Source organism: Callospermophilus lateralis, chromosome 3, assembly GCF_048772815.1.
Source record: "Callospermophilus lateralis isolate mCalLat2 chromosome 3, mCalLat2.hap1, whole genome shotgun sequence".
Lineage (NCBI taxonomy): Eukaryota > Metazoa > Chordata > Mammalia > Rodentia > Sciuridae > Callospermophilus > Callospermophilus lateralis.
Genome location: NC_135307.1, coordinates 16,482,974 through 16,508,522, shown reverse-complemented (window position 1 = coordinate 16,508,522; position 25,549 = coordinate 16,482,974). Strand labels below are relative to the sequence as shown.

Below are 25,549 nucleotides of genomic sequence, written 5' to 3'. Positions count from 1 at the left end.
TAGAGAGGACAAGAAGGAACTAAGCTGGGAAAAAAAACATGGGACTTAAAAATATGGAAATAATGACGAACTCTAGTAAAAGCAATTCTAGCAGAGTGGTGGTGATTTCAGGAGGCTGAGAAACAGATGGGAAATGTGCAAGCTGTACAGTTGGCTTGAGCCATGGCCATGTGTGTGCGAAAGTGTGTGTCCAGTGGGGTGATAGTGTTCTAGAGCAGGGGGAAAAGCACGTGGGCTTGCAGTGGGTGTGAGAAAACAGTGTCATCCAGCCAGGAGGAGTCTCTTGGAGGGAAATGAGTACCCCTATTTAGAAAGAGGTTGAAAAGGAAAAGAACAAGAGATTATATTTGGAGTGTATGATTCTGTAGTGTCAGACTTTGGAAAGAGTTCAAGGAATAATAAGGTCTGGGGAGGGGAAGAAGGTTTCAGTGGAGGTTACTGAGGTCAAGGCCAATGTGCCCAGAGTTGATGACTGAACCAACAACTGCATCAACATACACCAGCATTTTTCAAAGTCATCAATGCTTTGTCCCATTAACCTTAATCTCACCTCTTATTATTCACAAACTTATCTTTGTGCAAGCAGCTGGAACTCAGGATTTCAGAGAAATGGAAATATATCCCAGTATCATTCATTATCCAGAGATCATGTGGACTATACACAGGTTCCTGTGCCAGAACCCCATTCCACTGGCCTGATGGACCCCAACTTCATTCTAACAGGACTAGAGTACTCTCTTCCATTTACTGGAGTACCCTCACATGCCCTGGTTTGTTCTGAAAATCACAACATCAAAATATTTAGAGCTGGCAGAAGGCCCTGAAGTTCATCTTGGACACATCCTCATTGTCCAGAGTCTTACATCCTGACCCCTATCTTTGCACTGGGTCCATGACATAGCATCAGCCATGAGCTCTCCTAAATTCCAGCATCCTGATAGGTAAATATAGCCTACATCAGTAACGCCATTTTGTGCCAAGATGCTTAGACTCTAAATTAAATCTTAAGATTTTTTATATATCTTTTACCTTTGAAATAATACCTTTGAAAATAAGATCATTTTTTTAACAAGTATACTATGGTACACTGTAGATGTGTGTGTGTGTGTGTGTGTGTGTGTGTGTGTGTTAATTACAGAATATCTACAGTAAACCCAGACCCATAAAAACACAAATCATTTCAATGTTTAAAAATAAATGGAGAGCACATTATATGAGTCCTTACATCTTTCCTTACATCTTAATTGTGTGTTTCTTTTGAATGAGGACAGGTTTGGCAGATGATTTTCATCTTGTATACCAACTTGGATTGATTAGCAGTGGCTGCTAAAAGGACTGTAGGGTATTGGCAAGGTCAGTGCGGGGGGTGCTATGGTTGATTGATACTGTCTGCTGGGCATATGAGTATGAGAGGGAAACAGTGGGAGACACAAAGATGAGCAAGGTCTTGAAAGCAAGCAAGCAGAGTGTTGGGAAGGCTGCCATGCCATGATCTGGGTGTCTCCCTGAGCTTTCCCCTCCCCTTCTACAACCCCTGCTTCTTACAACCTCCGGCTCTGCCCCATGCTCTAGAGAAGCACTGTGTCCCACTCTCTTAGGAACATTTGGTAACTGGCATTCAGCTGATTCTTAAACCTCTGCCTGTCTCCGTTTAGCACAACTAGTCTGGGCTAAAATTTTAGTAGCTTGAATTTTTTTAAATTTTTTATTTTATTTGTTCTTTTTAGATATATATGACAGTGGAATGTATTTTGGTATATGATACATACATGGAGTGTCACTTATTCCAATGAGGATCTTATTCTTGGAGCAGACTACTACTCAACAGCTAGATGGCAGTAGGACAGGCTGAAGGAAGGGTGCATTCATGGAAGGGCAAGCCTCCTTCAGGTCTGGAACAAAGGACATTGAGGAGAGGGTCTTGCTTTGTCTCCCACTGGCTGGTCAGGACTTGTGTCTTCATGCCTGCAGTGGAGACAGTGGATTTGAGCTCCAAAGTGGCCTGTCATCATTCCCTTTAAAGATCAGCTAACTTCCTGCACATGGATAGGCACCTCCACTGAGCAGATTCATTGGAAAGGGTGCGGTAGGACTCGCATACTGTCGCCGATCCCTAGGCAGGCACAGCTCTCGTCTGTGGTACTCCAGCTGGTCAACGTCCTCTGGGATAGGTAGAATCAGCTCCTCTTGGGTCTAATAAACTCTGGATTAACCATCACTATCATCACTGTGACTTCTACTATAGCTGAAGCATTTAGCATTTATGTACCACAGGGAGTACCAGGCACGGGGGCAAACACTTGGCATACATCATCTTAATTCATCCTTATGAAAACCTTAAGCTGGTCACAGTGGCTCATACCTATAATCCCAGCAGCTCAGAAGGGTGAGGCAGGAGTATTGTGAGTTCAAGGACAGCCTCAGCAACTTAGCAAGGCTTTGATCCACTTAGTGAGACCCTGTCTCAAAATAAAAAAATAAAAACAGTGCCCCTGGGTTCAATCCCTGGTACCAACCAACCAGCCAACCAACAAACAAAACAACAACAACAAAAACCTTCCTAGGCTTGCTAACCCCATTTCCAGATTAGGAAACTGAGGCCTAAAGAGTTTAAGTCACATAGATCGCCAGAAAAGCAAACCCAAAGATAAAATCCTGGGCCATGAGACTTCTGCAAGGTCAGCTGAGGAGCGGCCAGGCAGCCAGCACACCTAGAACTCCTGCTCCTTTGCAGCATTCTAAAAGCAGCAGGTCCTGTGGCCCTGGGCAGATGGCCTCTGCTGCCTCCTCAGGGAGAATAAATGGGGAAGGAGTGATGGAGCGAGTCCTGAGATGCTGACAATCAGAATGGGTTCTCCGTGACAGGCGCTGCTCTGTTCTTAAGCAGAGCTCCCCAGTTCTCTTTCTTTAACTAGGAAGAGCACAGGTTGTCTCCTTCACAGAGCCATTTCCCCAATAGTCTGAGTCACGTTGTTGCTTTAGGCTGTCACGTCAGCGTCATGGCCATTCTGAGGGCCTCTGGCTTTCTTCAAGGTCAAGACATTCTGACAGCCTGGCAGGGGAGGCAATAGAACTGGCCAGGACGTCCAAGCCTCCACGGCAGTAGGAGGTAGGCTTGGGCCTAGGAATAGTGGGATATTGACAGTATAGGTCAATGACAGTAACCGGGACGGAAATAGAAATGGTCATATGAAGAAAAAGGAGAAAAAGAGAAAATATGTCTTGTGGGACACACAGCAAGTGCCAGGCCCAGTGCTGGAGCTCTCTGGTTGTTTACTGAGTTGACAGCTTATCCGGAGAGTGAGTGATGGCATCTAGGTAGTCCTGAATGGGCAGGAAAAGCACTGAATTCAGTGATCCTTTTTCTTCATGAGTCGTGATCTCCTTTAACTGATTATCATTGGAATTTTCCTCTCAAGCTGGCAAAGTGCCAGGGGAGAGAGCTGCGGACATCCAGGGTGAATGCCAAGGGTCACCTGGAGGGTATGGCAGCGGATGAGTCACAAGGGAGGCGGGAGGCGGGTGGCCTGGCACCAGCTCACTGCCCCAACTGCATTAGCATCTTGGCCCGGTTCATGCCTTGCCTGGACGGTGGGCCAGAAGTGGAAAGGCCTGATTTAATTTTAGCCAACATGGTGCCCGACCTCCTCCTGACGAGACCCGCAGACATAAGCAGAGAATCAATCTCTCCTCCCTCCCACACGGAAGGTCATCAGTTGCTCTCAAGGACGACCTCACGCTGGCCAAGGTACAGTCTTTCATGCAGTGCAAAGTGCGTTGGTTCCTGACCCTTGGATGACAGTGATCTCTGTACCAGGACTCATTTCTATTCATTGTGATGCTTTTCAACGTCCCTCCCCATGCATACCCGCATCCGGCATGCGATTTAGTTATTTGGGTGGTTTTGCAGGGAGAAAGAACTTACTAACTAGGAAGGAAATTTCTTTCCTTATGGAAATTTACTTTCTTTGTGGAAACTGGAGGTCAGCATTCCTCCTGGGAGTTACTCTTCCCTCTGGGGTATTTGTGGAAAGGAGTCTGCCTCGTGTTCACTCCCAAGTTGGGGCCTCATCTGAACCACTTCTCTTCCAGCATTTGAATCTCCCTTGACTGAGGCCCATCGCTGTCCCTCCCCAGTGACACACAGACTTAAGACGCGGAGCAAGCAGCTGCCTTACTGATCACTTGGGGAACAGTTCTGAAGGAGCTTATGCTGTAGCAGATACCCTAGAAAGGAGGGCCTGTCCTGAAGCCCTTTCAGCCCCCACTGCCAGGACTCGCTCTCCTTTCTTGCAGGTCTCCATTGTTCTAGTGCCATCTCCCCATGCCCCAGCCTGTTCTTCCCAAGCTCACCCTCAAACCTCCCAATTTGTTTTCCTTTTGTTATTAAAGAGGAGTTCTAGTTCTCTCTGTGTCATGTCTTTGGAGTTGTGTGTCTTTTGACCTCCAAGTGGCTCACCAAGAATTTTGCTGAATAAAAGCTCTTCTAGTCTGAAGAAAATCAGAACACTTCCTGAAGTGTAGCTGCAGATGTAGCTAGAGCCAATTGTGGTGGGAGTCTTCTCTATTAAATTGCCTCCTTTCCTAATAGACAATGAAGCGGATACAGGGAGATAATGCCAAAAAAACATCATTCACTAGGATCTTTTTATTATTTTTTTTTCTTTCTCATATCCTTGCTTGAATGAACCGGCTGGAGGCGCCTGTATATTTGTCCATCCTAGGCAGATAGATAGTCCTCTCTCTAACAAACAATGCCCTGCATCTCAGTTACTCTGCACAGGAGTTTATTTCTCATTAATTTGAATCTCCAATGTGGGTCAAGTGGGGCTGCTCTACTCCATGCAGTCACTCAGGGACCCAAGTTCCTTCCATCTTGTGTCATCATCTACCTCTAGAATCTCAGAGTACTCTCTATTTAGTAGGCAGATGGGGAAAGGGGGCAAGAAACACTTGCAGGAAGTTTAGATAGGTCATGGTTGACAGTAGTTGGTCATCATTTTGGCTCATGTACCAATGGCCAGAATCCAGTTATCTGGCTATGCCTCATTTCAAGGGAGAGTGGGAAGTACAGTTTAACTTTCCAGGAGGAAATGTAGAACATGGATATTGGTGATCTGAATCACATCCTTTAGGGGTAGCATCCCTTTCCTCCAACTCGGAGCTTTTTAGTGACTCATCCAAGTTTGGAAAATAATATAGGCGTCTTTCACTGATTTAAGAATGGCCACAAAACAGAAGCCTCTTGACTTCTTAACTGGATAAGCTCATTGGAATCAGAAGCAAAGGTGTAGAGAGCAAATATCCTAATGCTAGAAGGAGAGCCATGTTTTAGAAAAATTAAATATGGAAGCCACATAATTTTGATAATTTGGCATCTTATTCCTTCTTTCTGTTTTTCTCCAAATGCAGCAGAGAATCTGCCATTTATTCTCTCTTCTTTGCTTTTGTATCTGGAATTCTTGCCTTCAAAGTTTCAAGTGAGACAACATTTACCCCAATATTTAAAAAAAACCCTAAAAGAAAAATAAACAAAATGTTATAAACCTTGTGAAATCATAGCAACTTAGTGGGAAGAGAATGAAATGTTCTCTGCTGTCTCCTGCTGCTGAAGATGTGAAGGGAATATAAATAAACGTAGACAGTGCAATTTGCTTTGCCGAAGCATAAAAATTATAGGGTTTCAATCTACAGAAAGAAACTGAAGAGCTTTTTGACGTGAGGTAGGTACATTGTGTGCAGTTGGTTCCTGATTCTCCTAGAAATGAAACTCCCTGGAGAGAAAGCTTGGTACCCAGACAGAGAAAGAGATGGGGAAGTTGGCCTTTCCTTCTCACGTTCCTAGCACAGCAGGGTTTTGCCTGTTCTCTCAGGGTAGCTGCTTCCCGCCCCTTTGCTCTCAAAATGATAAACTGTATAATCACACAGGAGGCATTTGAATACAGAGCAAATTTATTTTCATCTAGAACACAATAACAAAAATATACCTGTAAATGACATCAGGAAAATGGCTAAGCCAATCATGGTTTATCTCTAAGTAGAATGTCACCAAATGGTGACTATGTGCCATGTTTGAAAACTCTGAGGACTTACCATACTGCCACAGCTCTCTAACTAGTTTCTTTGCTTCCAATCTTGCCGTTTGTAATGTGCAGAACCATCCTGTGCAATGCTACAGGTCGCACCCGGAACAACTCCAGGAGATGCCATTTCCATAGACCAGGAAGGAAACTAGGACCGCGCTAGAATTATGTGCTATCTGTCCAACTGTCCTTCAAAACCCCCTAGCCTCTCCTCTTACAGAATCTGTGATGCTTAATTTCATGTGTAAACCTGACTGGGCCACAGGATGACCAGAAGTCAAATATCATTATGAGTATTTCTGGGAAGGTGTGTTTTTGGATGAGGCTGACATTTAAATCAGTGGATTTGCAAAAGCAGATTGCCCTCTGCAACGTGAGTGGACCTCATCCAATCAGTCAAAGGCTGGACTGGATCAGAAGGATGACATTCTTCAGAGTGAGAGAAAATTCTCCTGCCTGGCAGCCTTCAAACTGGAACATGAGCTCTGCAGATTTCAGATTTACCAGTCTCCATAGTCATAGGAGCCAATCTCTTACAATAAATCTTGCTCTCTCATCTGCATGTATAGAATAGCTCCTATTTCTCAGAAGAGCCCTAACACAGCGTTTAGCACTAGGAGTAAGTAGGGGTTTACTTGAAGACACTTTTATTTTCTCAAAATTCTAGAGGCTGGAAGTCCAAGATCAAGGTATTCCTGGGATTGCCTCCAGTGAGGCCTCTCTTCCTGGCTTGTAAAGGACCACCTTCTCATTGTACCCACACGGATGGAAGACAGATGAGACTGGACACCTGAGGATTTTTCAAGAAGATGGTTTATTTTAGCTGCAGTGGTCCAGAGGATCTAATGCCTAAAATCTCTGGACCCCAAATCTGGAAATTCTTTAAACACACACACACACACACACACACACACACACACACATTTATTTATTTATTTATTTTAGTTGTAGTTGGACACAATACCTTTATTTTATTTGTTTGTTTTTATATGATGTCGGAGATTGAACCCAGTGCCTCATGCATGCGAGGCAAGTGCTCTACCACTAAGCCACAGCCTTGCCCCCTGGAAATTCTTTTTTTTTTTTTAATATTTATTTTTTAGTTGTAATTAGACACAATACCTTTTATTTTATTTATTCATTTTCATTGGTGCTGAGAATGGAACCCAGGGCCTCACACATGCTAGGCAAGCGCTCTACCGCTGAGCCACAGCCCCAGTCCCCAAGTCTGGAAATTCTTTAAACTTTATATTCCGTGGGGTGGTTACATGTCAGTGGGTGAGTACATAGCAGTTACTCTTTGTCCCTTATTCTTAAGGTAGGCAGAAGTTTTACAAGTTTTTACCAAGAATACAGAGATAGTATCTTTTTTGCACAAGTTTGATTGCAGATTTTATCACGACTTTTGTATGCAAACCTGGTATTTACTAGAAAAAGGAAGCTTCAAACCATAATGCCCTCTGCAGAAACCCTGCTGACACTCTTTGACATTCTTTGGAAAATCTTGGTGACAAGAAGTGCAAGGGTCTTTGGAGAAGCTTAATTATAGCAAGGGTCTTTGAGGGTAGGGATACCTGATCTGCTCCAACATAATCCTTCCTATTTTCCTGGCTCCCAGACTTATTGGAGAAGGGCCTCACTCTACAATCTCATTTGACCTTCATTGTATCCAAAAGGCACTATCTCCAACTTCAGTCACACTGGAGGTTAGGGCTTCAACACATGAATTCAGGGAGGACATAACTCAGTCCATAACTGAGTCCAAGCTCCCACTGTTCTGAATTGATCTCATGAAATTTCCTCCAAGCACCATGGATTTCCTCAAGGTGGGTCTTGCCCATGTCATGAAGAATACACTACCCTCTTAGTGAATTCCTCTTCACTAGGCTCACTGATGTGAGAGTTGGGGGCTGAGACCACCTCCCCCAGGAAGCCTTCCTTGAGCACCCACTACAAGTCCAGGCTGGGAGTTTCTCTAGAGAGATCTGTGATGCCTGCAAGGAATTGCCACTCCCTCATCACGTGGCATTATTCCATTGTCTGTCACTCCCTGTCTTGTTTTCCCATGAATCCCTCGCTCCTCACACTGATCCCATTGCTATAATACACTCACAATAATTGCTTCTCAAATTCAAGTTGAAAAAGTAGAATAAAAACAGCATACGTGCAATGATCATAGCCACGTGGGACACTTGAGTAAAGGGACAATGTTGGGAAAGAATGATAACATGGTTGTGTTTGTCAGTGGACTCTTTGCTGGTTTTCTTGGCCTTTTTTTCCATTTCTTTTTCTATTTCTCTATCTCTGGAGGGTGATGATATTATTTTACTACTTTAAAAAGTACCGTTTAAAAGTAGGTGCAGCCGCACACTCCAATTCTCAGTCCTGTGCTGGCTTGTTTCAAGCTGTATTCCAAAGGAACCGGTTTCCTAATGAAAGATTCTGAAAGGTGCCCTGGAGCTGCCCCTGGTGGGATTTGACCTATATGCTGTTAATTGGGTGGTGTGACCTCCCTGGAGAATGGTTCATTACTGCTCGGTGGGGTTTCAGTAATGAGTACAATTGTCACCTTGGCACATAGGAATTCTCCAGATGGCCAGCCTGCCCTGGGGAGTGAGCTACAAAGATGTCCCTTAGCTCCAATGCTGGAGGAACAGGGAGGTCTGCGTGTCTTTCATTGAGGTGAAGCTCCCTGGCATTGTTCCCTAAATCTCAGCTTCCCTCAGGGGGAGACAGGAGGCCAAACACCTGAGGATATTTCTAGGCCAAGGTAATGGCATCCCCAGGTCGACAGAGTCAGACGCCTGCTGGTGTTCATTAGCTGAGCAGCCATGCTGCACCTGTGGTCTTGGGAGAGGAGCCAGCTATGGGACCGATGTTAGAATTAGCGAAGGTGAGGGATGTTGAAGTGGGTTTGCGACAGCGGGATGAGGGGATGAAGGGCAGGAGCAACTAATGTAGACTGAGCCCTGTGTGTGGCGAGGTCTGTGCATGTACTTCACCTTCCCAATAGTCCTTAACCACCCCTTCTCGTGGCTGCAGAGTCATCTGCCCTTGTAAAGTTGAAAATGCTAGAAACCTGCTACTCTGCAGCCAGAATATTTCTCTCTTTCTTTTCTCTCTGTCTCTCTTTACTCTCTCTCTCTCTCTCTCTCTCTCTCTCTCTCTCTCACACACACACACACACACACACACACACATCTTGGGCCAAAGGGACCCCAAGGAGAAGGCTGTTGGGGCTTCAGGGAAGGGTTTTCCATCCCAATACGATGAGACAAATGAGAGGAAGTATTTCTCTCTTTCTCTCGTTGATGTAAAGCAACAATTCTTTTTTAAAGAAAGTAAGAACTATTTTATTCTGAGCCCAATATGAGTGACTAAGTCCTGGGGATATGGATTCAAGTTATCCTGCATGATCTGCTTCAAAGTGGAAGAGGTTACATGAACAAAGAAAGTCATAAATCAATACATTCAACAGATACCGAGGTGGGAGCGTCAGGCAAGTGGGCTACAGTAAAGTGGGGGAGTGCTTTCTATAGGTATTTTCTACAGCTCTTACCACATTCTAATTAGCTTTAGGGTTGGTAGAAGCTAGTGAGCTGCTTTTCTTCAGACTGTATAGCAAAAAAAAAATTAAGCTTAAAAATACATTCCAAGAGGTATACCAAATTGTAATAGTCACTTACAAAATTATAAGGAAATAACTACATTTCTACAGGGCCCAAGATAGCACAAGATAACTTTGGCACTAGACTTGCAACATCTACCTTTCCACAGCTAAGAACAGGAGACACGATGTTCTATTCAACTGAGATCAAACAATCTGCAGGCTCTTTAATGAAGACGCAGCTTCTTCTGAGAACTTCAGCTTCATACACCAAATATTGCCATGTCTACGGGCAATTCCTGGAACTATGGCAGCTTTATTGTGAACATGAGGAAATAAGTCTAACTTCAAAGTCAAGAGACCTTGGTGAGGGCAGGACAGAAATGTGCAAAGAGGCTGAGGCTTAAATGATATGGGAGCTTGTGGACCAACCTAGAAAGTGCCCTGACCCTAAAATTCCTCCTATGTTAAAGAATCCTGTTGCTTTCTTATATTCTTATGTATGTCCTATATTGATTTAATTCTCACAAAAACCCTACGATGACTAGCATTGCCCGCATATTATAGATGAGGAAACTATGAACTCAGATCATCTGGCACCTACAATGTGCCATACACCACCCTTATTGTGTCCATCACTGAGAGTTGGGGGCTCCTTTTTAGAGCACTCGATCTTTCCTGACTATACCAAGACTGAAGAAGATTGGTGACAGTGCTTTGTGACCCAGTGCTGTGACCCTATCTTAAAAGCCAAAGGCAGGAAATGGATCTACCTTCCAGAAAACCTTAGCCCAATTTTTAAAACAACCATAGTTAAGGATCCTGTACCTTTTATCCCAATGGGGTGGAGCTCCCTGTGCAGCATTTGCCAATTTCCGTGGTGTAAATATTTCCTCCGTGGCACCGTCATTTCAGGCTCTTCAGATCCCCTCTCCTGCCTGATTCCCCTTCTCCTGGCCCACCAGTGCCTCCCTCACTAACCTGCCAGACTTTTCCAGACATCCACATGCAGTGCTCCCTTCCCTTGGCCCTTGGCCTGAGCCCACCTCCTGGGCCTGGCTGTGGCCTGACCACAGGCCCTTGTGTCAGCACCCTCCCTCTCAACATCTAGGGGCTCCAGGCTTTGGCCATCACCATCTCAGCATTCGTGGCTCACAGCGGAACCAGGCTGCTACCCTTTGCTCCCAGGGTCTAAAGAGATCACCTGCAACAAACATGCTATATTTCATGATGATTCCTAGATGTTCCAAATTCCCTGACCTCTACTTGGAAGACCTTACAGAAAAGCCCCTTTCATTCCCACTACAGCCCCAGAGAGGAGTCATTTGTCATCTTTCCTGGCTGCAAATTCATGAACTCCTGGGTCCACGGGTGTTTTTCTGGATTTGCTTGGATGGGCAAAATGCATCTGAGAACCAGGTTCCGGGTCTGGAAACAGGTGGACATTTCAGGCTTCGGCAACTACCTCTCTGAGGCCACATAAGGAAGGCTTCCCAGTGCTGGGGAAATCACAAGGTAAGAGCTTAAAGTAATGTTAAGAGTCAGCGACACTAACTGGCTGTAACTACTTGAGACCAGGGACTCTTGTGTATCTGATATTCAAAAACATCTGGGATGTGAGCTGTTCTGGAAGTCAGTACCCTGTCCAGGGCCCACAGCCGGTGAGAATGTAGAGCAGAGCCAGGACTCCTGGCCTCCCAGTGAGGGCCCTGCCTGGGACACCTCAGCTAAAACCAGGGGACTACCCAGGATGGAAGCCACCAAGAGGCTGTGATTGTAAAGATTCTAATCTTATACGAAGCTGTATGTGCTGGATCTCCTGGCAGTACACCTACATGGGTGAGTTTTAGACTGTAAACCTGAAAGAATGAGAGATTTGTGCCAGGATCTTCATTCACTCAACAAGCTCTGACCTACTTGTTTTTCACTGTGGGATGAGATTCACAAAGACCCTGGGACTTATTTGGGGTGTCTGAGAAGTAGAAGGGCTGTTTCCATGGCCACCCAAGGACGGGAAGTCTCCATGGATCCTTAGATGGGTGGATGCAGGCCCTAGGGGGAGAGGTAGTAAGGCTGACTCCATTATCAATGATTCTGATCCCCAAATGTCCCCAAAATGGCTGTTTCTCTCTATTGCTCCAATCTGATTAGAGTTACCATCTCTCACCTGGATGACTTCATCAGTCTCCTTGGTCCGCCATTTTTACCTTCTTTCCATGTGTAATAGGCACAGAGAACTTTGAACACAAGTAAATCAAAGAGTCTCCACCCCTCACCTCAATCCCTAGCCTCTTCTCATTGCTCATGAGGCCAACTGTGAGCTGGATCCTGATCCCTCCTGTCCTTTCCTCCTTCACCTCCTCCCTCCTGTCACATTGCCCTTGTTTCCAGCCCTTGAAACCCACTTGACTTCCCTCTCCCTTCAGTCCTCCCTTTGCCTGGCTCCTTCTTGCCATTCAGGTCTCGGCATGGACACCACCAGACTCTTCCCACTAACCACTCCCTGTCCCTTGCTAGGATGCTGCAGACATTATCTGCTTACTCAGTTGATTCCATCATTTTTTTTTTTTTGTACTGTAGGGTTCATGGGACATAAGTTTTACTTGGTCAAGTTCATCCTTGTGTCCCACACCTAGAACAGCATTGGTTCACCAGAGATAAGAGTTAAGTGATTGAATGCACTGGAGGTTCAGTTTTATCACAGGTTAAAATGTGTTCTGTAAATTTCACATGGTAAAAATCTTTATAGAACCTATGACATCAATAACGATAATAATGATAAAGAACATACATATGGTGGAGATAATGAGTTCACTAAACAATGTGCTACCTGCTGCTAACATTTTCTGGGCTGTTTGATTGCTCAGTAGACTAGTTCTGCACAGTGACACAGGTTGGAAGTCACATTTGTCACTGCCAGGTGGTGGCAATAAAAAGCCTAGGTGGGCTTCTCTTGTCTTTCTTCCCTTCCTACGCTATGTTTCACTTGGTGTAGCTATGAAGTGGGTCTCTGAGTGGCTATGTGAAGCCCAGCCTTCTTCTGCCCTTGGCCCCATTGATCTATGCTGTGGACATAGCTTGAGTGAGAAATTAAGTTCATTCCATAAAGTCATTGTGATTTTGTGGCTTACATGTTCCTGCATCATACCCAGCCTATCCTGACTAATGCAACAGCTCAGCTCTTGCTATATGCCAGGAACTTTGCCTACGTTATCTCATTTACTCTTTACAGTCACTTTAGGTAGGTATGATTATTATTTCCATTTTACAGATTCAAGAACTGAGAGAAAGGATAAACAACTTTCCCAGAGTCACACAATTAGAAAGTGGTAGATTTTTTTTGTTATTTGAATCTAGTCTGTCTGACCCCGGAGCCCATACTTTTAATCACTGTACCATATTTTTAGGCCACATTCCATTTTGTGGATTAAAATTTTTCAATAGTAAAGATAAAAATACAAAAATCCATTGACATTAAGAAGTCTCTCCCTGTGGTTATCATAAGAATATCTTTCAGTTAAGCTAATTTAAGGGGATGCTGCCCTGGTCTGCTTCTCTTTGTCTTCTAATAGCACTAATTGAATAATGTGAGCAGGTCTGTGTTGTGGAGCCTTCTGCCATTATGCCAGCTAATTCTGAAAATGTATGGATCTCTCTGCTTCAGACCTGAGGCCATATTGATTCTGGAATATGCACCGCTAATTGCTGAGAGCCTGATGCTAAGAAGAAAATAAAAGAAAATAAAAAGCTTTCATGTCAATATTTGTTACTAACCTTGACAAATAAACATTTTAAGCGATGGTGACTTTTCCCTCTTTTAAAGCTTTAATTACTGGCTTGCACACACTGCAATCATTTTGTCCTTGTTTGTGTTTAATAGTCTGTAATCCATTTTAATTACATTCCTTGCTTATCAAGATTAGACTCCCAAACAAGGCTAGAACAAAATTTAACTTCTGTCTTTTTTTTTTTTCTTTCTCCTCCCCCTCTTCTTTCCTTATTCAGGGCCTGGAAAACATTCTGGGGTTTGAAAACATCTTAAAGATAAAACTTCCTCTTTAGGCTTAAAGCAAACAGATGTAACCATCAAAAGGAAGTTTCTCCCTGCTCTTTTCAATCTGTCCCTTGATGGAAGGAGATGGATGTCACAGTTTCCTCCATTGAACTTAGAATGTGACACCTGTTGAGAACTTTGAGAGGATGTGGGAGGGGAGGGACTTCTAGGATGAGAAAAGAGCTCCTTTTGCCCCTGGGTGGTGAGGGCAGGGGGGGGTTGTTGGGATTCAAGATCTTGCCCAGGTATGTTTGAATGCCTTTCTGTATAGGTGTTACGTGGTTCCCATGTTTTAGTTAAAATACTGAACGTGGCTGGGCTCTCGGGTTGCTCCGTCCATCACGTAAGGGCAGCCAGTTGGATCCAGAACACAGACTGTCCACTAGAGCAGTCCTGAGACGAGCAGCAGTGGCCAGGCCAGTGTCCCTGGCATGCTCGGTCACTGACCATGAGAGACCTTGCAGGAGTGTGATTTCAGCTCTAACCCTAATGGCAGCCTTTGCAGCCCAACGGCCATGATGTCTTGAAAAGATGAGTAGCACACCTCATGACCTCACAACACTCTGTAACAGGAGAGGAAACGTGGGGCGGGGGCTGGGGGCAGTGGAGCTGCCTTTCACTACCCCTGAGGTGTCCCCTTGCCTCACTGTCTTTGGTCATTGTGGGACCATTCCAATGCTAATCCCCAACACTTATTCTTTCTGTGGAATATCCCCCTTTTTGTGTGGATAACCAGATCTTTCCTTTGGTTGGGCCTTCCCATCTCCACTGCTTCAGCTCCATGGTTAGTCCTATCCCCTAGCTAGAGTAAAGACATTAGCATTGGGCACATGGCCCAACCAGAGACTTGGGCCAGGCGTGCTGGGCTAGTGGGGGGTTATTCTGAGAGGGTGCAGGGTTGGAACTGTGCAGTCATTTTGTCACCAGGAGGAGAGAGCTTGAGCAGTTAGGACCACTATAGGATGTGAGGGTGCAGCCAACGTTGTAGAAGTCAGAGTCCAGAGATGGGAAGAAACCAAGTCTCAATGAGCCCCAAATCTGTGTGTCTGCACCCAGACTTGGATACCTGTCTGTCAAAAAGTCCCCTTTTCATTCAAACCAATTTGAGTTGGTTTCGGTCCCTTTCAACTGAATTTGTCCCACCTAAAGCCCAATACATTCCACTTGGAAATACCTATTTTTCTTTTATTTACCAATGTTCTAGAGTTAACTCTCAAATCAGTCCCAGATGGTTAATTAACCTCAGCCAAATGCTTTCAAAACAAAAAACAGCATTTTTGTTTTAATTAACTCCACACAGTAAGGTTCCTCTTCCCTACAACCCCCGCCCAACCTCCAACCACCACCACCCACACACACATACTCTGCAGAACTTTCACCTACATTTAATTGAGGTCTCCCTTGGAAAAAACACAGAGAGACAGAACCACTTCTCCTTGAGGGCAGGGACTTGGAGCTTCTCAGATACCCAGAGCCTAGCACAGCGCCAGGCAGAAGGGTGGTTCTGTCAAACACAGACTTGACAATGCCCAGCTGGTGTCCCCAGCCAGGAGGTTTAAAGACAGACACCTTCCCACGCCCTGTCTGGCTGAGTGTGTGTGACTCATCAGGCTCCTGCAGAGAGAAGGTCATCCAGGGCCTCCCTGGAAGCAAGTCAGCAAGAAGATTGGGCAATCCAAGGCCACCTGGCAGGGCCACCAAACTCTTAGCATCTGCCCTCCCCTGTTCCCTGCCCCCACCGCTCCTCTTCCTAGCTCCATCCTACTCCTCTTCCTCCATCTCTTTTCTTTTCCCTTTCCAAGTCACCCCGCTCTCACCCCATGACAACACTGCGAACATGGGTTGTTCCTGTATGCCTGGTGTACTCTCCCAAGGGTCCTCAGGACTGTGCTACTCCTGGCCCCAAGTCAGAACATGCGACACAGCAATTCCAAGGAAATACTAAACCATAGGAGACAGATTAACCTCACCTGGGGCGACTAGAGAGAATGCCTACATTTGATGTCTCCAGGTGTCCAGGGCTTCCTCACAGCAAGGCGGCTGAGTTGCAAGGGTTAGCATTTGGAGACACACACACACACACACACACACACACACACAGAGCCCCAGGCACTTTGCATGTTTTATCCTAGTCCCAATTCTGCATCTCAGCTGCTAGTTTGTTGCAGATACATTGACTGAATTTCCAACGCTCCTAGGAGGTAGCTGAAGCCACGTGCAGAGTGGTCACAGTGTGACACTTCTAACCCTGTTCTAAAGGCCCTCAGAGCCACAGAATCTGGACTGGAATTCAAGTTCTCTTTCTACCTCTATGATTTTGGAAAAATCATTCAATTTCTCTTGGTCTTGGTTTCCTCATCTGTAAAATAGAACATATCATCTGTGATAAGCATAATGATTTTTCTTCCTGTGAGTATCCAAGGAATTATGGATATAAAAGCATTTTGGATGGCAAAGTTCTAGGCAAGTGTTGGCTACTATTATTCATTTTAGATAACAATACAAATATTGCATTATCATAGATGATTAAATGGTAGGAAAAACATTGAAGTGTGATTGCTTCCAGATTTATTCTTATCTCACTGCCTATGAAATCCTGTATTTGCCCACTTCCTTCCTAAAAAAGAAGCATTGCTTCACATTAGGAGAGAGGCCATACTAATTTTATAATAAGGAACAGAAAGATATGTTGGGCAGGACACCCCCGTGGTAGTACTGTCACAGAGAGACAAGTTTACAATATTGTGGCTGATTTTGATTGTACTTAATCCTTATTGTTATCTTACAGATGTAAATATTGGATTTTAGTTACATTTGACTACTTTGTATATTGGACTATGAATGTAACATCATTCTTAGCCTGGACCACATGGTTTAGGGAAAATGATGATGATGATGAGGAGGAGGAGGAGGAGGAGGAGAACATCGAAAGTGATTGGAAAATTCTGCCTCTCAGCTCAGGATGTTCAAGGTCAAATCTACAATGAGACAAGATGAATCGCCCAGAATGCACTGTCAATCACTTTGAGTTTTGCAGGGTGAAATGGGAGAGCCAAGGACAGTGCAGGGCTAAGGAGAAATCTCCAGTGATCATCTAGGACCTTCTGTTGTCCATGAGAACTCTCCAGGTGAAGTTGAAATGAACACAGCTTGAACATTTTTAAAAATAAATTTTATGGCAATGATGAGAAATTTTGAAGGGAGGAAACCCACAATCTTACCAGCCTGTTCTTAATTTTGAGCTGCAATTCTGCCTGACATGCTATTTTTAACCTATTATCACCACCACGAACAAAATTTGGACAAGTCTTCTCACACTGGACCAAGGTCTGGATGTCTTCAGAACAAAGGAGGACATTTGGGGTGAGAAGGAAAAGCAATGACCTACAACATGTCCTCCGCCTCTCCTTGGATGTGCTCTCAATTCCCCAGGGCCTCTGCCGTCGCCCTCCATGTACCAAAGAAGGGCACAGCTAGCCTCAGTGGCCGGGGTGGAGACCGTGTTGTGAATACTCAAGCTTCAGCAAGGGAAAGAAGTTATTCCCTAAGAATTTCAATTGCACTGTCTGAGCTGATAGACATTAGATCACACTCTTAGAGGCAACAGAACTTTTGACTAAGCATCTTTACCATTTTGGTAAATTCCTCCATTCCTGGTCATCCTTATCATTAGCAGGCTTTAAAATTCCCACTGCTTCAAAACTGGGACGTGTTCAGACCACCACTGGAGGCCACTCGGAATCCATACTCTTCTCCCTAAATTTGCCCCTCTCTCCAGGGTATCCCTCCTGGTCAATGGTGTTCTGCAAAAGCCCTGGTCAGAACCTAATCCTCACTACATCCAATCTCTTGCTGAGTCCAGCAATTCTACCTGTGAAACAGTCCCCAAATCTAGTCCCACCTTGCCATTCTCATAGCTGGCTTCAGGCTCCTGCTCACGTCACTGGGACTCCCCCTGGGCTCCTGGGTCGCATGTGCCTCTGTGGGGAAGTTCACATCCTATCCCTCCCTGCTCAAAGCCTGCCCTGGCTCCCTGCTCCCCACCAGAAGCCCTCTAGCTCTTGCTCTGGCCAACCTCCTTCCCTGGCCCTGGAATCCCACTTAGTCTCCCCAACCTGCACATACATGTCCACTGCATTGCCTTTGACTTGACTCTTCCCTTCACCTGGGACGCTTTCCATTCCACACCCTTTATTCTTTCCCTTAACAAATGCAAGTCAATACTTCAATGTCCACCTTTAAAACTGGCGGCTCCGTGAACTCCTTCTCTCTCTAATTCCAGTTAGAATTAATCTCTCCTCGATTCTCAGACGCCCTTCTCTGGCATTCTCTAGAGCATTTACAGTTAGTAACTTGTACATGGATAGAAGTTTGTGAGGGGTACGTTCTACAAGTGAAGAGACTGGGCTGGGGGTGGGGCTCAGTTCAACCAATCACTGCCAACCGGACCCAGCTTTGACTATCACCAGGCGGGCCAGAGGAGAGCAAAGCACTCACAAGAGCACGGACTGTCCTTTCCCACGCCTCTTCTCCCTCCCCAGCTTTGGATGAAGGAAAGCTTGGACCACAGAAGGAGTGGGCGAGGAGATGGGTGGTCAGGCAGCAGGAGGAGAAGCCAGCAGCTCCCACCTCTCCCCCTACAGGTGACAGTCTGAGGCAGGCCAGGCTGTCCTAAGTCAAGATTGGAGTTGTAGTGAACGGGTTGGATGGAACATTCTAATTATTGAACTTGGACTCAGTTTGAGACTTAGTGACTCTGTGGTACCTTACTCAAAAATAAGCAGAGAAGTCGAGGGACCTGCTACAGTTGGCAAGGGGAAGTCACCTCTCCTGGAAAAAGTTGAATGGGATGTGGGGGACAAAAAAAGTTAAGATTTGTTTTGTTAGGTCAGGAGAAATGTTCATTAAACATTCTGGTTGCGTGAACATGAGCTCATTCAACTCTCACTTTGCTTTACACTGAGTTTCCCAGCGATGGTTAGGAAAATCATTTCTGGGCATATTAATGGGTGTCTGAGGACAAAATGTCTTCCCCTGAGAAAATGAGCCTGTTTATTTCACCATCAAACAAAATCAAAGTGGCTTCTTTTTCACAGGATGCATCACAGCATTTACTAAGCTTGTGTATGTTTTGTACCTATAAGAGGAAGACTTCACAGATGGCACTTCTTTTGCTCATTTGTTTCTGTATTCTTAGAGTGTGCATTTAGGAGATTCAGGGAAGGGTTTGGAAGATGCTGCCCCAGAACACAGCAACAACAGCTCTATTTGGTGGATGAAGGATGTCTTGGTGGCACCTTTTTGTGATAAAAACAGTAGTGATGGGTCCAGGTCACTGTAGCAGATGAAGATTATTAAAAGGATAAATAAGAAAATAAGTAAGTCAAGGTCTCAAACAGAAGGGTGAGGCCCCATGGGGATCAGAACAATATTTGGGAATTGAAAATTCATTCAAAAGACAGTGCAGATCGTGGTAATGATTTATTGAATATGACACCAAAGGCACAGGCAACAAGAGTAAAAATAAATAAGATGGATTCCATCAATATGAGAAATTTCTATGCACCAAAGGGCACCCTCAACACAGCGAAAAGGCAGCCCATGAACTGAGAGAACATATTTGAAAATCATATATCTGGTAAGGAACTTGTATTCAGAATACATAAAGAACTCATACAACTCAATAATAAAAAGACAAATGACCCCATTTTAAAAATGGGCAAAGGATTCAAATAGATGTTTCTCCGATGAAGATTCACAAATGGTCTATAAGCAGAGGCTCAGCAACAATAGGCATCAAGGAAATGAGAACCATAGTGAGATATCCCTTCACATCCACTGTAATAAAAAAGGACAAATAACAACATGTTGGCAAGGACATGGAGAAATTGGAACCCTCATGCACTGCTAGTGGGAATTTAAAATGATGCAGCCCCTTTGGAAAACAGGCTAATGGTTTATCAAAAGGTTAAGCATAGAATTACCATATGCCCAGAAATTCCACTCCTAGGTAGACAGCCAAGAAAACTGGGACCCATGTCCACACAGAAACATGTGCACAAATGTACATAGAGGATTATTTGTAAAACCCCCAAAGTGGAATAGCTCAAATGTCCACCAGCTACTAAGTAAGTAGACAGATGAGGCATATCCATACTGTAGGACCTCACTGGGAAATTCCAAGGAATCAAGAACTTACTGATACCTGCTACAACGTGGACGAACTTTGAGATCAAGCTAAGGGATTCCATTGATACAAAATGTCAAGAACTGGAAAAATCCATGGAAGCAGAGTGTGGGGCTGGGGATGCAATTCAGTGTAGAACGCTGCCTAGCACATGAAGACCTGGATCCCTAGCACCAGAAAACCAACAAGAACAATAGTAAGGGAGGAAAAAGCATCAGAAAGTAGATTAGCAGTTGCCTAAAGCTGGAGGAGATGGAGGGAAGGAGGGAATGAGGTGGCATAGGGGAATGGCTAAGGGTTCCACAGGGTTTGGGGGAAGTACTGAAAATGTTATGAAGTTTATTTGGTAATAGATATATAACTATGCAAATTCAAGTCACTGAATTACACATGTTAATGGATGAATTGTATGGTACATAAATGATATCTTTTGTTTATTTAGTTTTTTTTTTTCTTTAATGTGGTACTGGGGATCAAACTCAGTGCCTCATGCATGCTAGACAAGTGCTCTACCACTGAGCCACAACCCCAGCCCCATAAATGATATCTTGGTAAACTTTTAATGTGGCTAGTGGTTAATAATATCCATTATTTTCTTCCCAGTTAAGGGAAGTGTTAACACAACACTCATTAGATTTAAGGTACTTCACTATAGGACCACTAAGTGTGGCCTTGTTGCTACTTTTGGCCAACAGAATGTGAGCAGATGTGTTTTGTGGGAGGTCCCTCATGGCTTCTTGGAGGGAATGAACTGTTAGGACACTTGCTCTTTGGCCCTCCTTTATTTTCTCCTGCAGTTGGCCTGGAATTTATATATGATGCCCAGCAACTATTTGGAGGCTTGAGTTGACCTTGAAGATGGAAATCATATTCTAAGAAAGGTAGAAGGAAATTCGGGATCCTGGGTCCTGATGACCCTGTGGAGTCTAGGGCCATACCACCCTGAGCACACCCGATGTGGTCTCATGTGGTCTAATGGTCTAATGGAGCCACACCCCATCAGTCTGGGATTGCTCACCTCTCGACTTCCTTTATATGAACAAGAAACCAATGTCTATCTCATGAAGTTTGCTGATGGTTTTGTTAATGGAACAGATCCAAATTGTAACGGCCTAATCCTAATTTACCCAACGTAGCTAGCACTCAGTAGGACCAAAGTCTAAAGCCCTTATGTAGTGGCACCCCCTTTCTCCACAGAAAAGTCTTAACTGGGCTTCTCCATAAATCTTTATCATGGCTTATTTTAGGACTGTCAGCAAAAGAGTCTCTACAAAAGAGTTTAGTGTAGATAAACTTCCTATTTTCGTGTCACCCTGTTTTACTTGGCTACTGGTGGGGAACAAATCAGCACTCCAGGTGCAGGACACCCCCTTACTAGTTTTTCACAAACGTATCCAGTATAGGACTTTGTAGAAATGTGTAAACAAGGCCTCTGGCCTTGAGCTGGGCTTCACAAAGATGTCCACATTCCTAAGATAAGAGAAGTTACTAATTGGGATCCAGGGTAACAGCTGGCAAGGGGAGGAAAGAAAGGGGAGAAGAAGCTCTCCCCTTCTCAGGTGTGGTCCTTGAAGGGTTAACTTGCCCAAAAGAGTGAAAGAAAAAACTGCTTCTTTGTGAACTTCTGCAGATTGTGAACTTCTGAGCCCCTCCCCTTACATGCTGGGTATAAAACTCTGAAACTCCCTGAACTCTGGTTCAGGGGATTGATTGATTACAGCAAAAGCTGTGCCCTCTGAACCTGGCTGCAGCCAAATAAAACTGTTTCCTGCTGTCTTCGGTGCCTTGCCTCATCTGTCCCTACAACGCTTCCCCTTTCTCCAACATGGTGGCATTCTCTAGATTGAATGAGCTGTGGCTCTAAAGCAATAACTCATTTCATGAATTCAGAAGACAAGATGGCCTGAAATAAAAAAAGCGCTACTGGGAAAGAAGAGGGAGATGATAGGGGAAGGGCAGGAGGGGAACAGATGTTAGAGGTTGATAAGTTGAGGTTTTACTTTATTCTACAGGTAAAAAGCCATGGATTACCAGGATGTTTGGGAAAGATCAATCTGTACACATGCTACCCGATGGTTAGATGATGGCAAGCTAAATTTTCTCAGTAGGAGAAGAGAAAATAAATATAATTATGAGCTAGACCTTCACTGTTCCAGCTGCATCAAGTAAGTCACAACAAAATGTCCCCAAATAGGCTCAAAGAAGGCAATGGGAGCAAAACACACTTATTTACACAAATGTGGAGAAACCAGAGTTTCTCATTAGACAAAATGCTTTTTCCTCCCATCTTATCACCACCACTGCCGCACAGGATGTCCTAGAATGTATTTGTCACACCATGGGTTTCCCTCTGCTTTTTGCAAGCCCCAGAAGCTTATGCTATCCTCATAAATTAGCCAATGTAAATCAGTTATCTAAAAGTAAAGTTTTATATTTTATATTGCTACGTTTTTCTCCAGGGCTTCCAAACCCATGTTTATTAGCTGATCAGGTTCTGACAACTTTTCTAGAAAGTGGGTGGGGCTAAAGGGTATTCCCATTTCTCAAAGGGTCTACTACTTCCCTTGATTGACATGGTCTGGAATAGAATCCAGGTCTGCCTCCTGCTCCTCTACCCACAATCACTGCATCACAGTGCCTTCTTCGTAGGCCAGGACAACTCAGTATCACGCTGAGTCAGGGGAATCCACATCTCATAGGGCTTTGGCCTCTTTTTCTTCTCTGGGATGAATCTCCACACCTCCTTTTTATTGCTCCTAAATAATGCCTGTCCTCTTAATCAAGCTCTTCGGAATATTTTAAAGGCCATCAAAAATAAATAGAAAAAGTAAAATAAAATGCCATCATACTTGGGATCAGTTTGCTCAGAAGACTGAATTTTATGTGGTTTATTTTGTCAAAAAAATGGAACAGCCCCTGAGGTTGTGTGAGCTCTGGCATCAAAATGGTCTGACAAGTCATCCATCCAGGGTCTTGCTGTGCCTCAGTTTCCCCACCTATGAAATGGGCATTACAGCTTGTCAAGATGATTAGGTGAGCATATGAGTGTCAAGCAGGTAGTGTAGCATTCAGTGAAGGAAATGTTCAGTAAATATTAGCTAAGAGAGGAGAAGGGACTTATCGAGTCTTTCAATATTTAAATGGCTGTAGAAGGTGAGCAAATCCTGTGTGCCAGATGAACAGATATGTCCTCCACATCAAGAATGACATTCTAGCCACTGCAGGTGTCTAACAATAGAATCAGCCAAACAGAGAGACAGAATGAGTGTTCCATACCTTGAGACATTCAAGCTCAGATCTCCACGACCTCTTGATGCACAGTGGGGACTTAGGCCTCAAATGGGGACGTGGACTTCTAAGGCTCTTTCTGTCGAAACTCGGTAGAACACATATCAGAAGCTTTAAGTGGCTCCCAAGCCAAATGTTCTCTATGGTTTGTAGAACTGCAGCAGGCAACAGTCAAGGGCCAACTTCAACCGAAAAACAAGTTTCCAAAGACTTTTCCTCCTCCAATTTAGACAGTGCATTAAATACCCTGGGAGAGTCACCTTTGGAAAGGGGAGAAAATTCAAATGAATAAATTATTCTCTCTGAAGCAGACTTCCTTCTATTCTTCAACTCCTGTCCAAGGAACCCCAGCCATTGCCGTCCTCTGAGGACCCCTTCAGACCACCAGGGCTCTGTGCCCAGGACAGAGCAGTCTGTGCCGGCTCCGGGGCCAGAAACCATAGCACCAGCTCTCCCCATGTTCAGAACCAGTGCCTTTGACAGCTCAGCGGGCTGTCAGACATAGCTGCACTGTCACCAAGAGAGGATATCCAGAAAGAACAAGTGAGACCCTGGACATACCCTGGGGTGTTTCGACTTGAAATGCTTTCCATGCTGATATCTGTGGAGTTATTCGTTCTTTGGGTCTGGCTGACCTCTGTCCCTGGGGAAGGGCACTTTCCCTATTTCTCGTGGTGTGTTGGGACTGCCAACCAAAGCTCCCTCGCATCCGCCTGGTCACATGACAGGGGCTTGACCAACCATGGAACCCCATTCTCTGGCCTTTAGTGATTTCTCCAAGAGGAGGGCACCTGATCCAAGCAGAACCAACTGGAGCCTTTCATGCCGTGATACTAGGACTGCAACCCGCCTCTCCCCCAGAGGGTAGGCTCATTTTCTAGAGTGGTAGGTAACTAGCGTCCTGTCAGATTGTGGCCGCCACAGCCATATTCCACGCATGCCATAGGTCCATGTATGCCATGTAGCTGACTCTAAGTAGCTCAACTTTTGTTCCAAGTTAGAAGAACTAGAAAATTTTCTATCACTTGAAAAACCAAAGAGTCCAAACAAATCAAGGTATTGAATCACATCTGCCCCCACAAAACTGAAGAGGTCTTTTTTGCCTGGCGGTGGTGAGGGAATGTTGGCCCAACCCCGGGCTGAGGTAGCACTTGGCGAGAGGAAAATAATAAATAGGAAGTCACGTGGGTTTCTCACCCTGTCATTCTTGCTAGCTACCTAGTATTAGAGTAACTGCGAAAGCCAGGTTGTAGCCCACACAGGGTGCAAACTAGGTCTCTTGGCATCATATAACAGAGCTAATCTTGAAGGCATAGGCTCTCCTCGATTCTTAAAATAAAAAGCCCCCACACACACTTGTGTCAATCATGCAGCCAATTAAGAGGCCTCAGAATGACAAACCGACCGATTGTCAAGGTACATTAAAGACACAGAGGAAGTTTTTGATGGTTGGGATAATTAGACTGTCATCTGCTGCATGGCCTGATCTGCTTGCCAGAGAGGGGGATGTGGAGGAGACCTGGATAATTTTAACAGGTGGTTTAGGGAGGAAATTCCCCTTAACTCTCACCTGTTCAGCCCAGAGCAAGAAGTGGTGTGCCAGAGCCAAGAAACTGAGGGATGGGCTGTGTGCGTGTGTGTGTGTGTGTGTGTGTGTGTGTGTGTGTGTCTGTCTGTCTGTCTGCCTGTTCCTGACATCTAAAACTGGCCAAGGTGAACTTTGACCAAGCAGCCCCATTTATTGGGGAACCACAGTCCCCTTCTACAACACATCTGTCCCTAAAGGGCTTTATTTGAGATGGAGTTTATTTGCCCAGAAATTCATTCCTTCCTTTTCCTCAGGAAGTCCCCACACCAGGTTTTGAATCTTTGAAATCATAAATCAAATTCTAAGTTTGCTTCCTCCCAACCCACACCTCTTCCCAGCCAGCCCACAGAAGTCCCCATGAACACTGATCACCTTCCTCACATCAGAGACCAAGAAAGCCCTGACTCAAACCGACCACTCAGTTCCAAGAGTCAGAGAAGAAAAAAAAATGCTCCCTAATTTATAGAGAATTGAGCCCCACCCACTCACACCTTCCTGGATCCTCACTGCTTGGCTGCAGGAGTTGCAAAATTAATGCTGTAAAAATTCCATGTTTATATACACACGAGGTCCCCAAAGGCAATCTAAAAAGGAGTAATAAATACCCTAGAAAAACTGAGATGGGGAAAATGTCATTTGTTGGTACCTTCTTGGGAAGATCTATGAAGAGTTGGAAGAAATACTTTAACATGCTGCCTACAACCTCTGTTAGCAGAAGCCACCTTCCAAGAGTGTGGGGGCA

The 25,549-nt window shown here is 44.7% G+C and overlaps 1 long non-coding RNA gene across 1 annotated transcript; it reads left to right on the top strand.

Annotated features, from left to right (window-relative positions):
- Positions 1-3,576: 3,576 nt before the first annotated feature.
- Positions 3,577-4,406, top strand: LOC143393643 (uncharacterized). Its single transcript, XR_013090643.2, has 2 exons — positions 3,577-3,748; positions 4,093-4,406. It is a non-coding gene; the product is annotated as an uncharacterized LOC143393643 (long non-coding RNA).
- Positions 4,407-25,549: the final 21,143 nt, after the last annotated feature.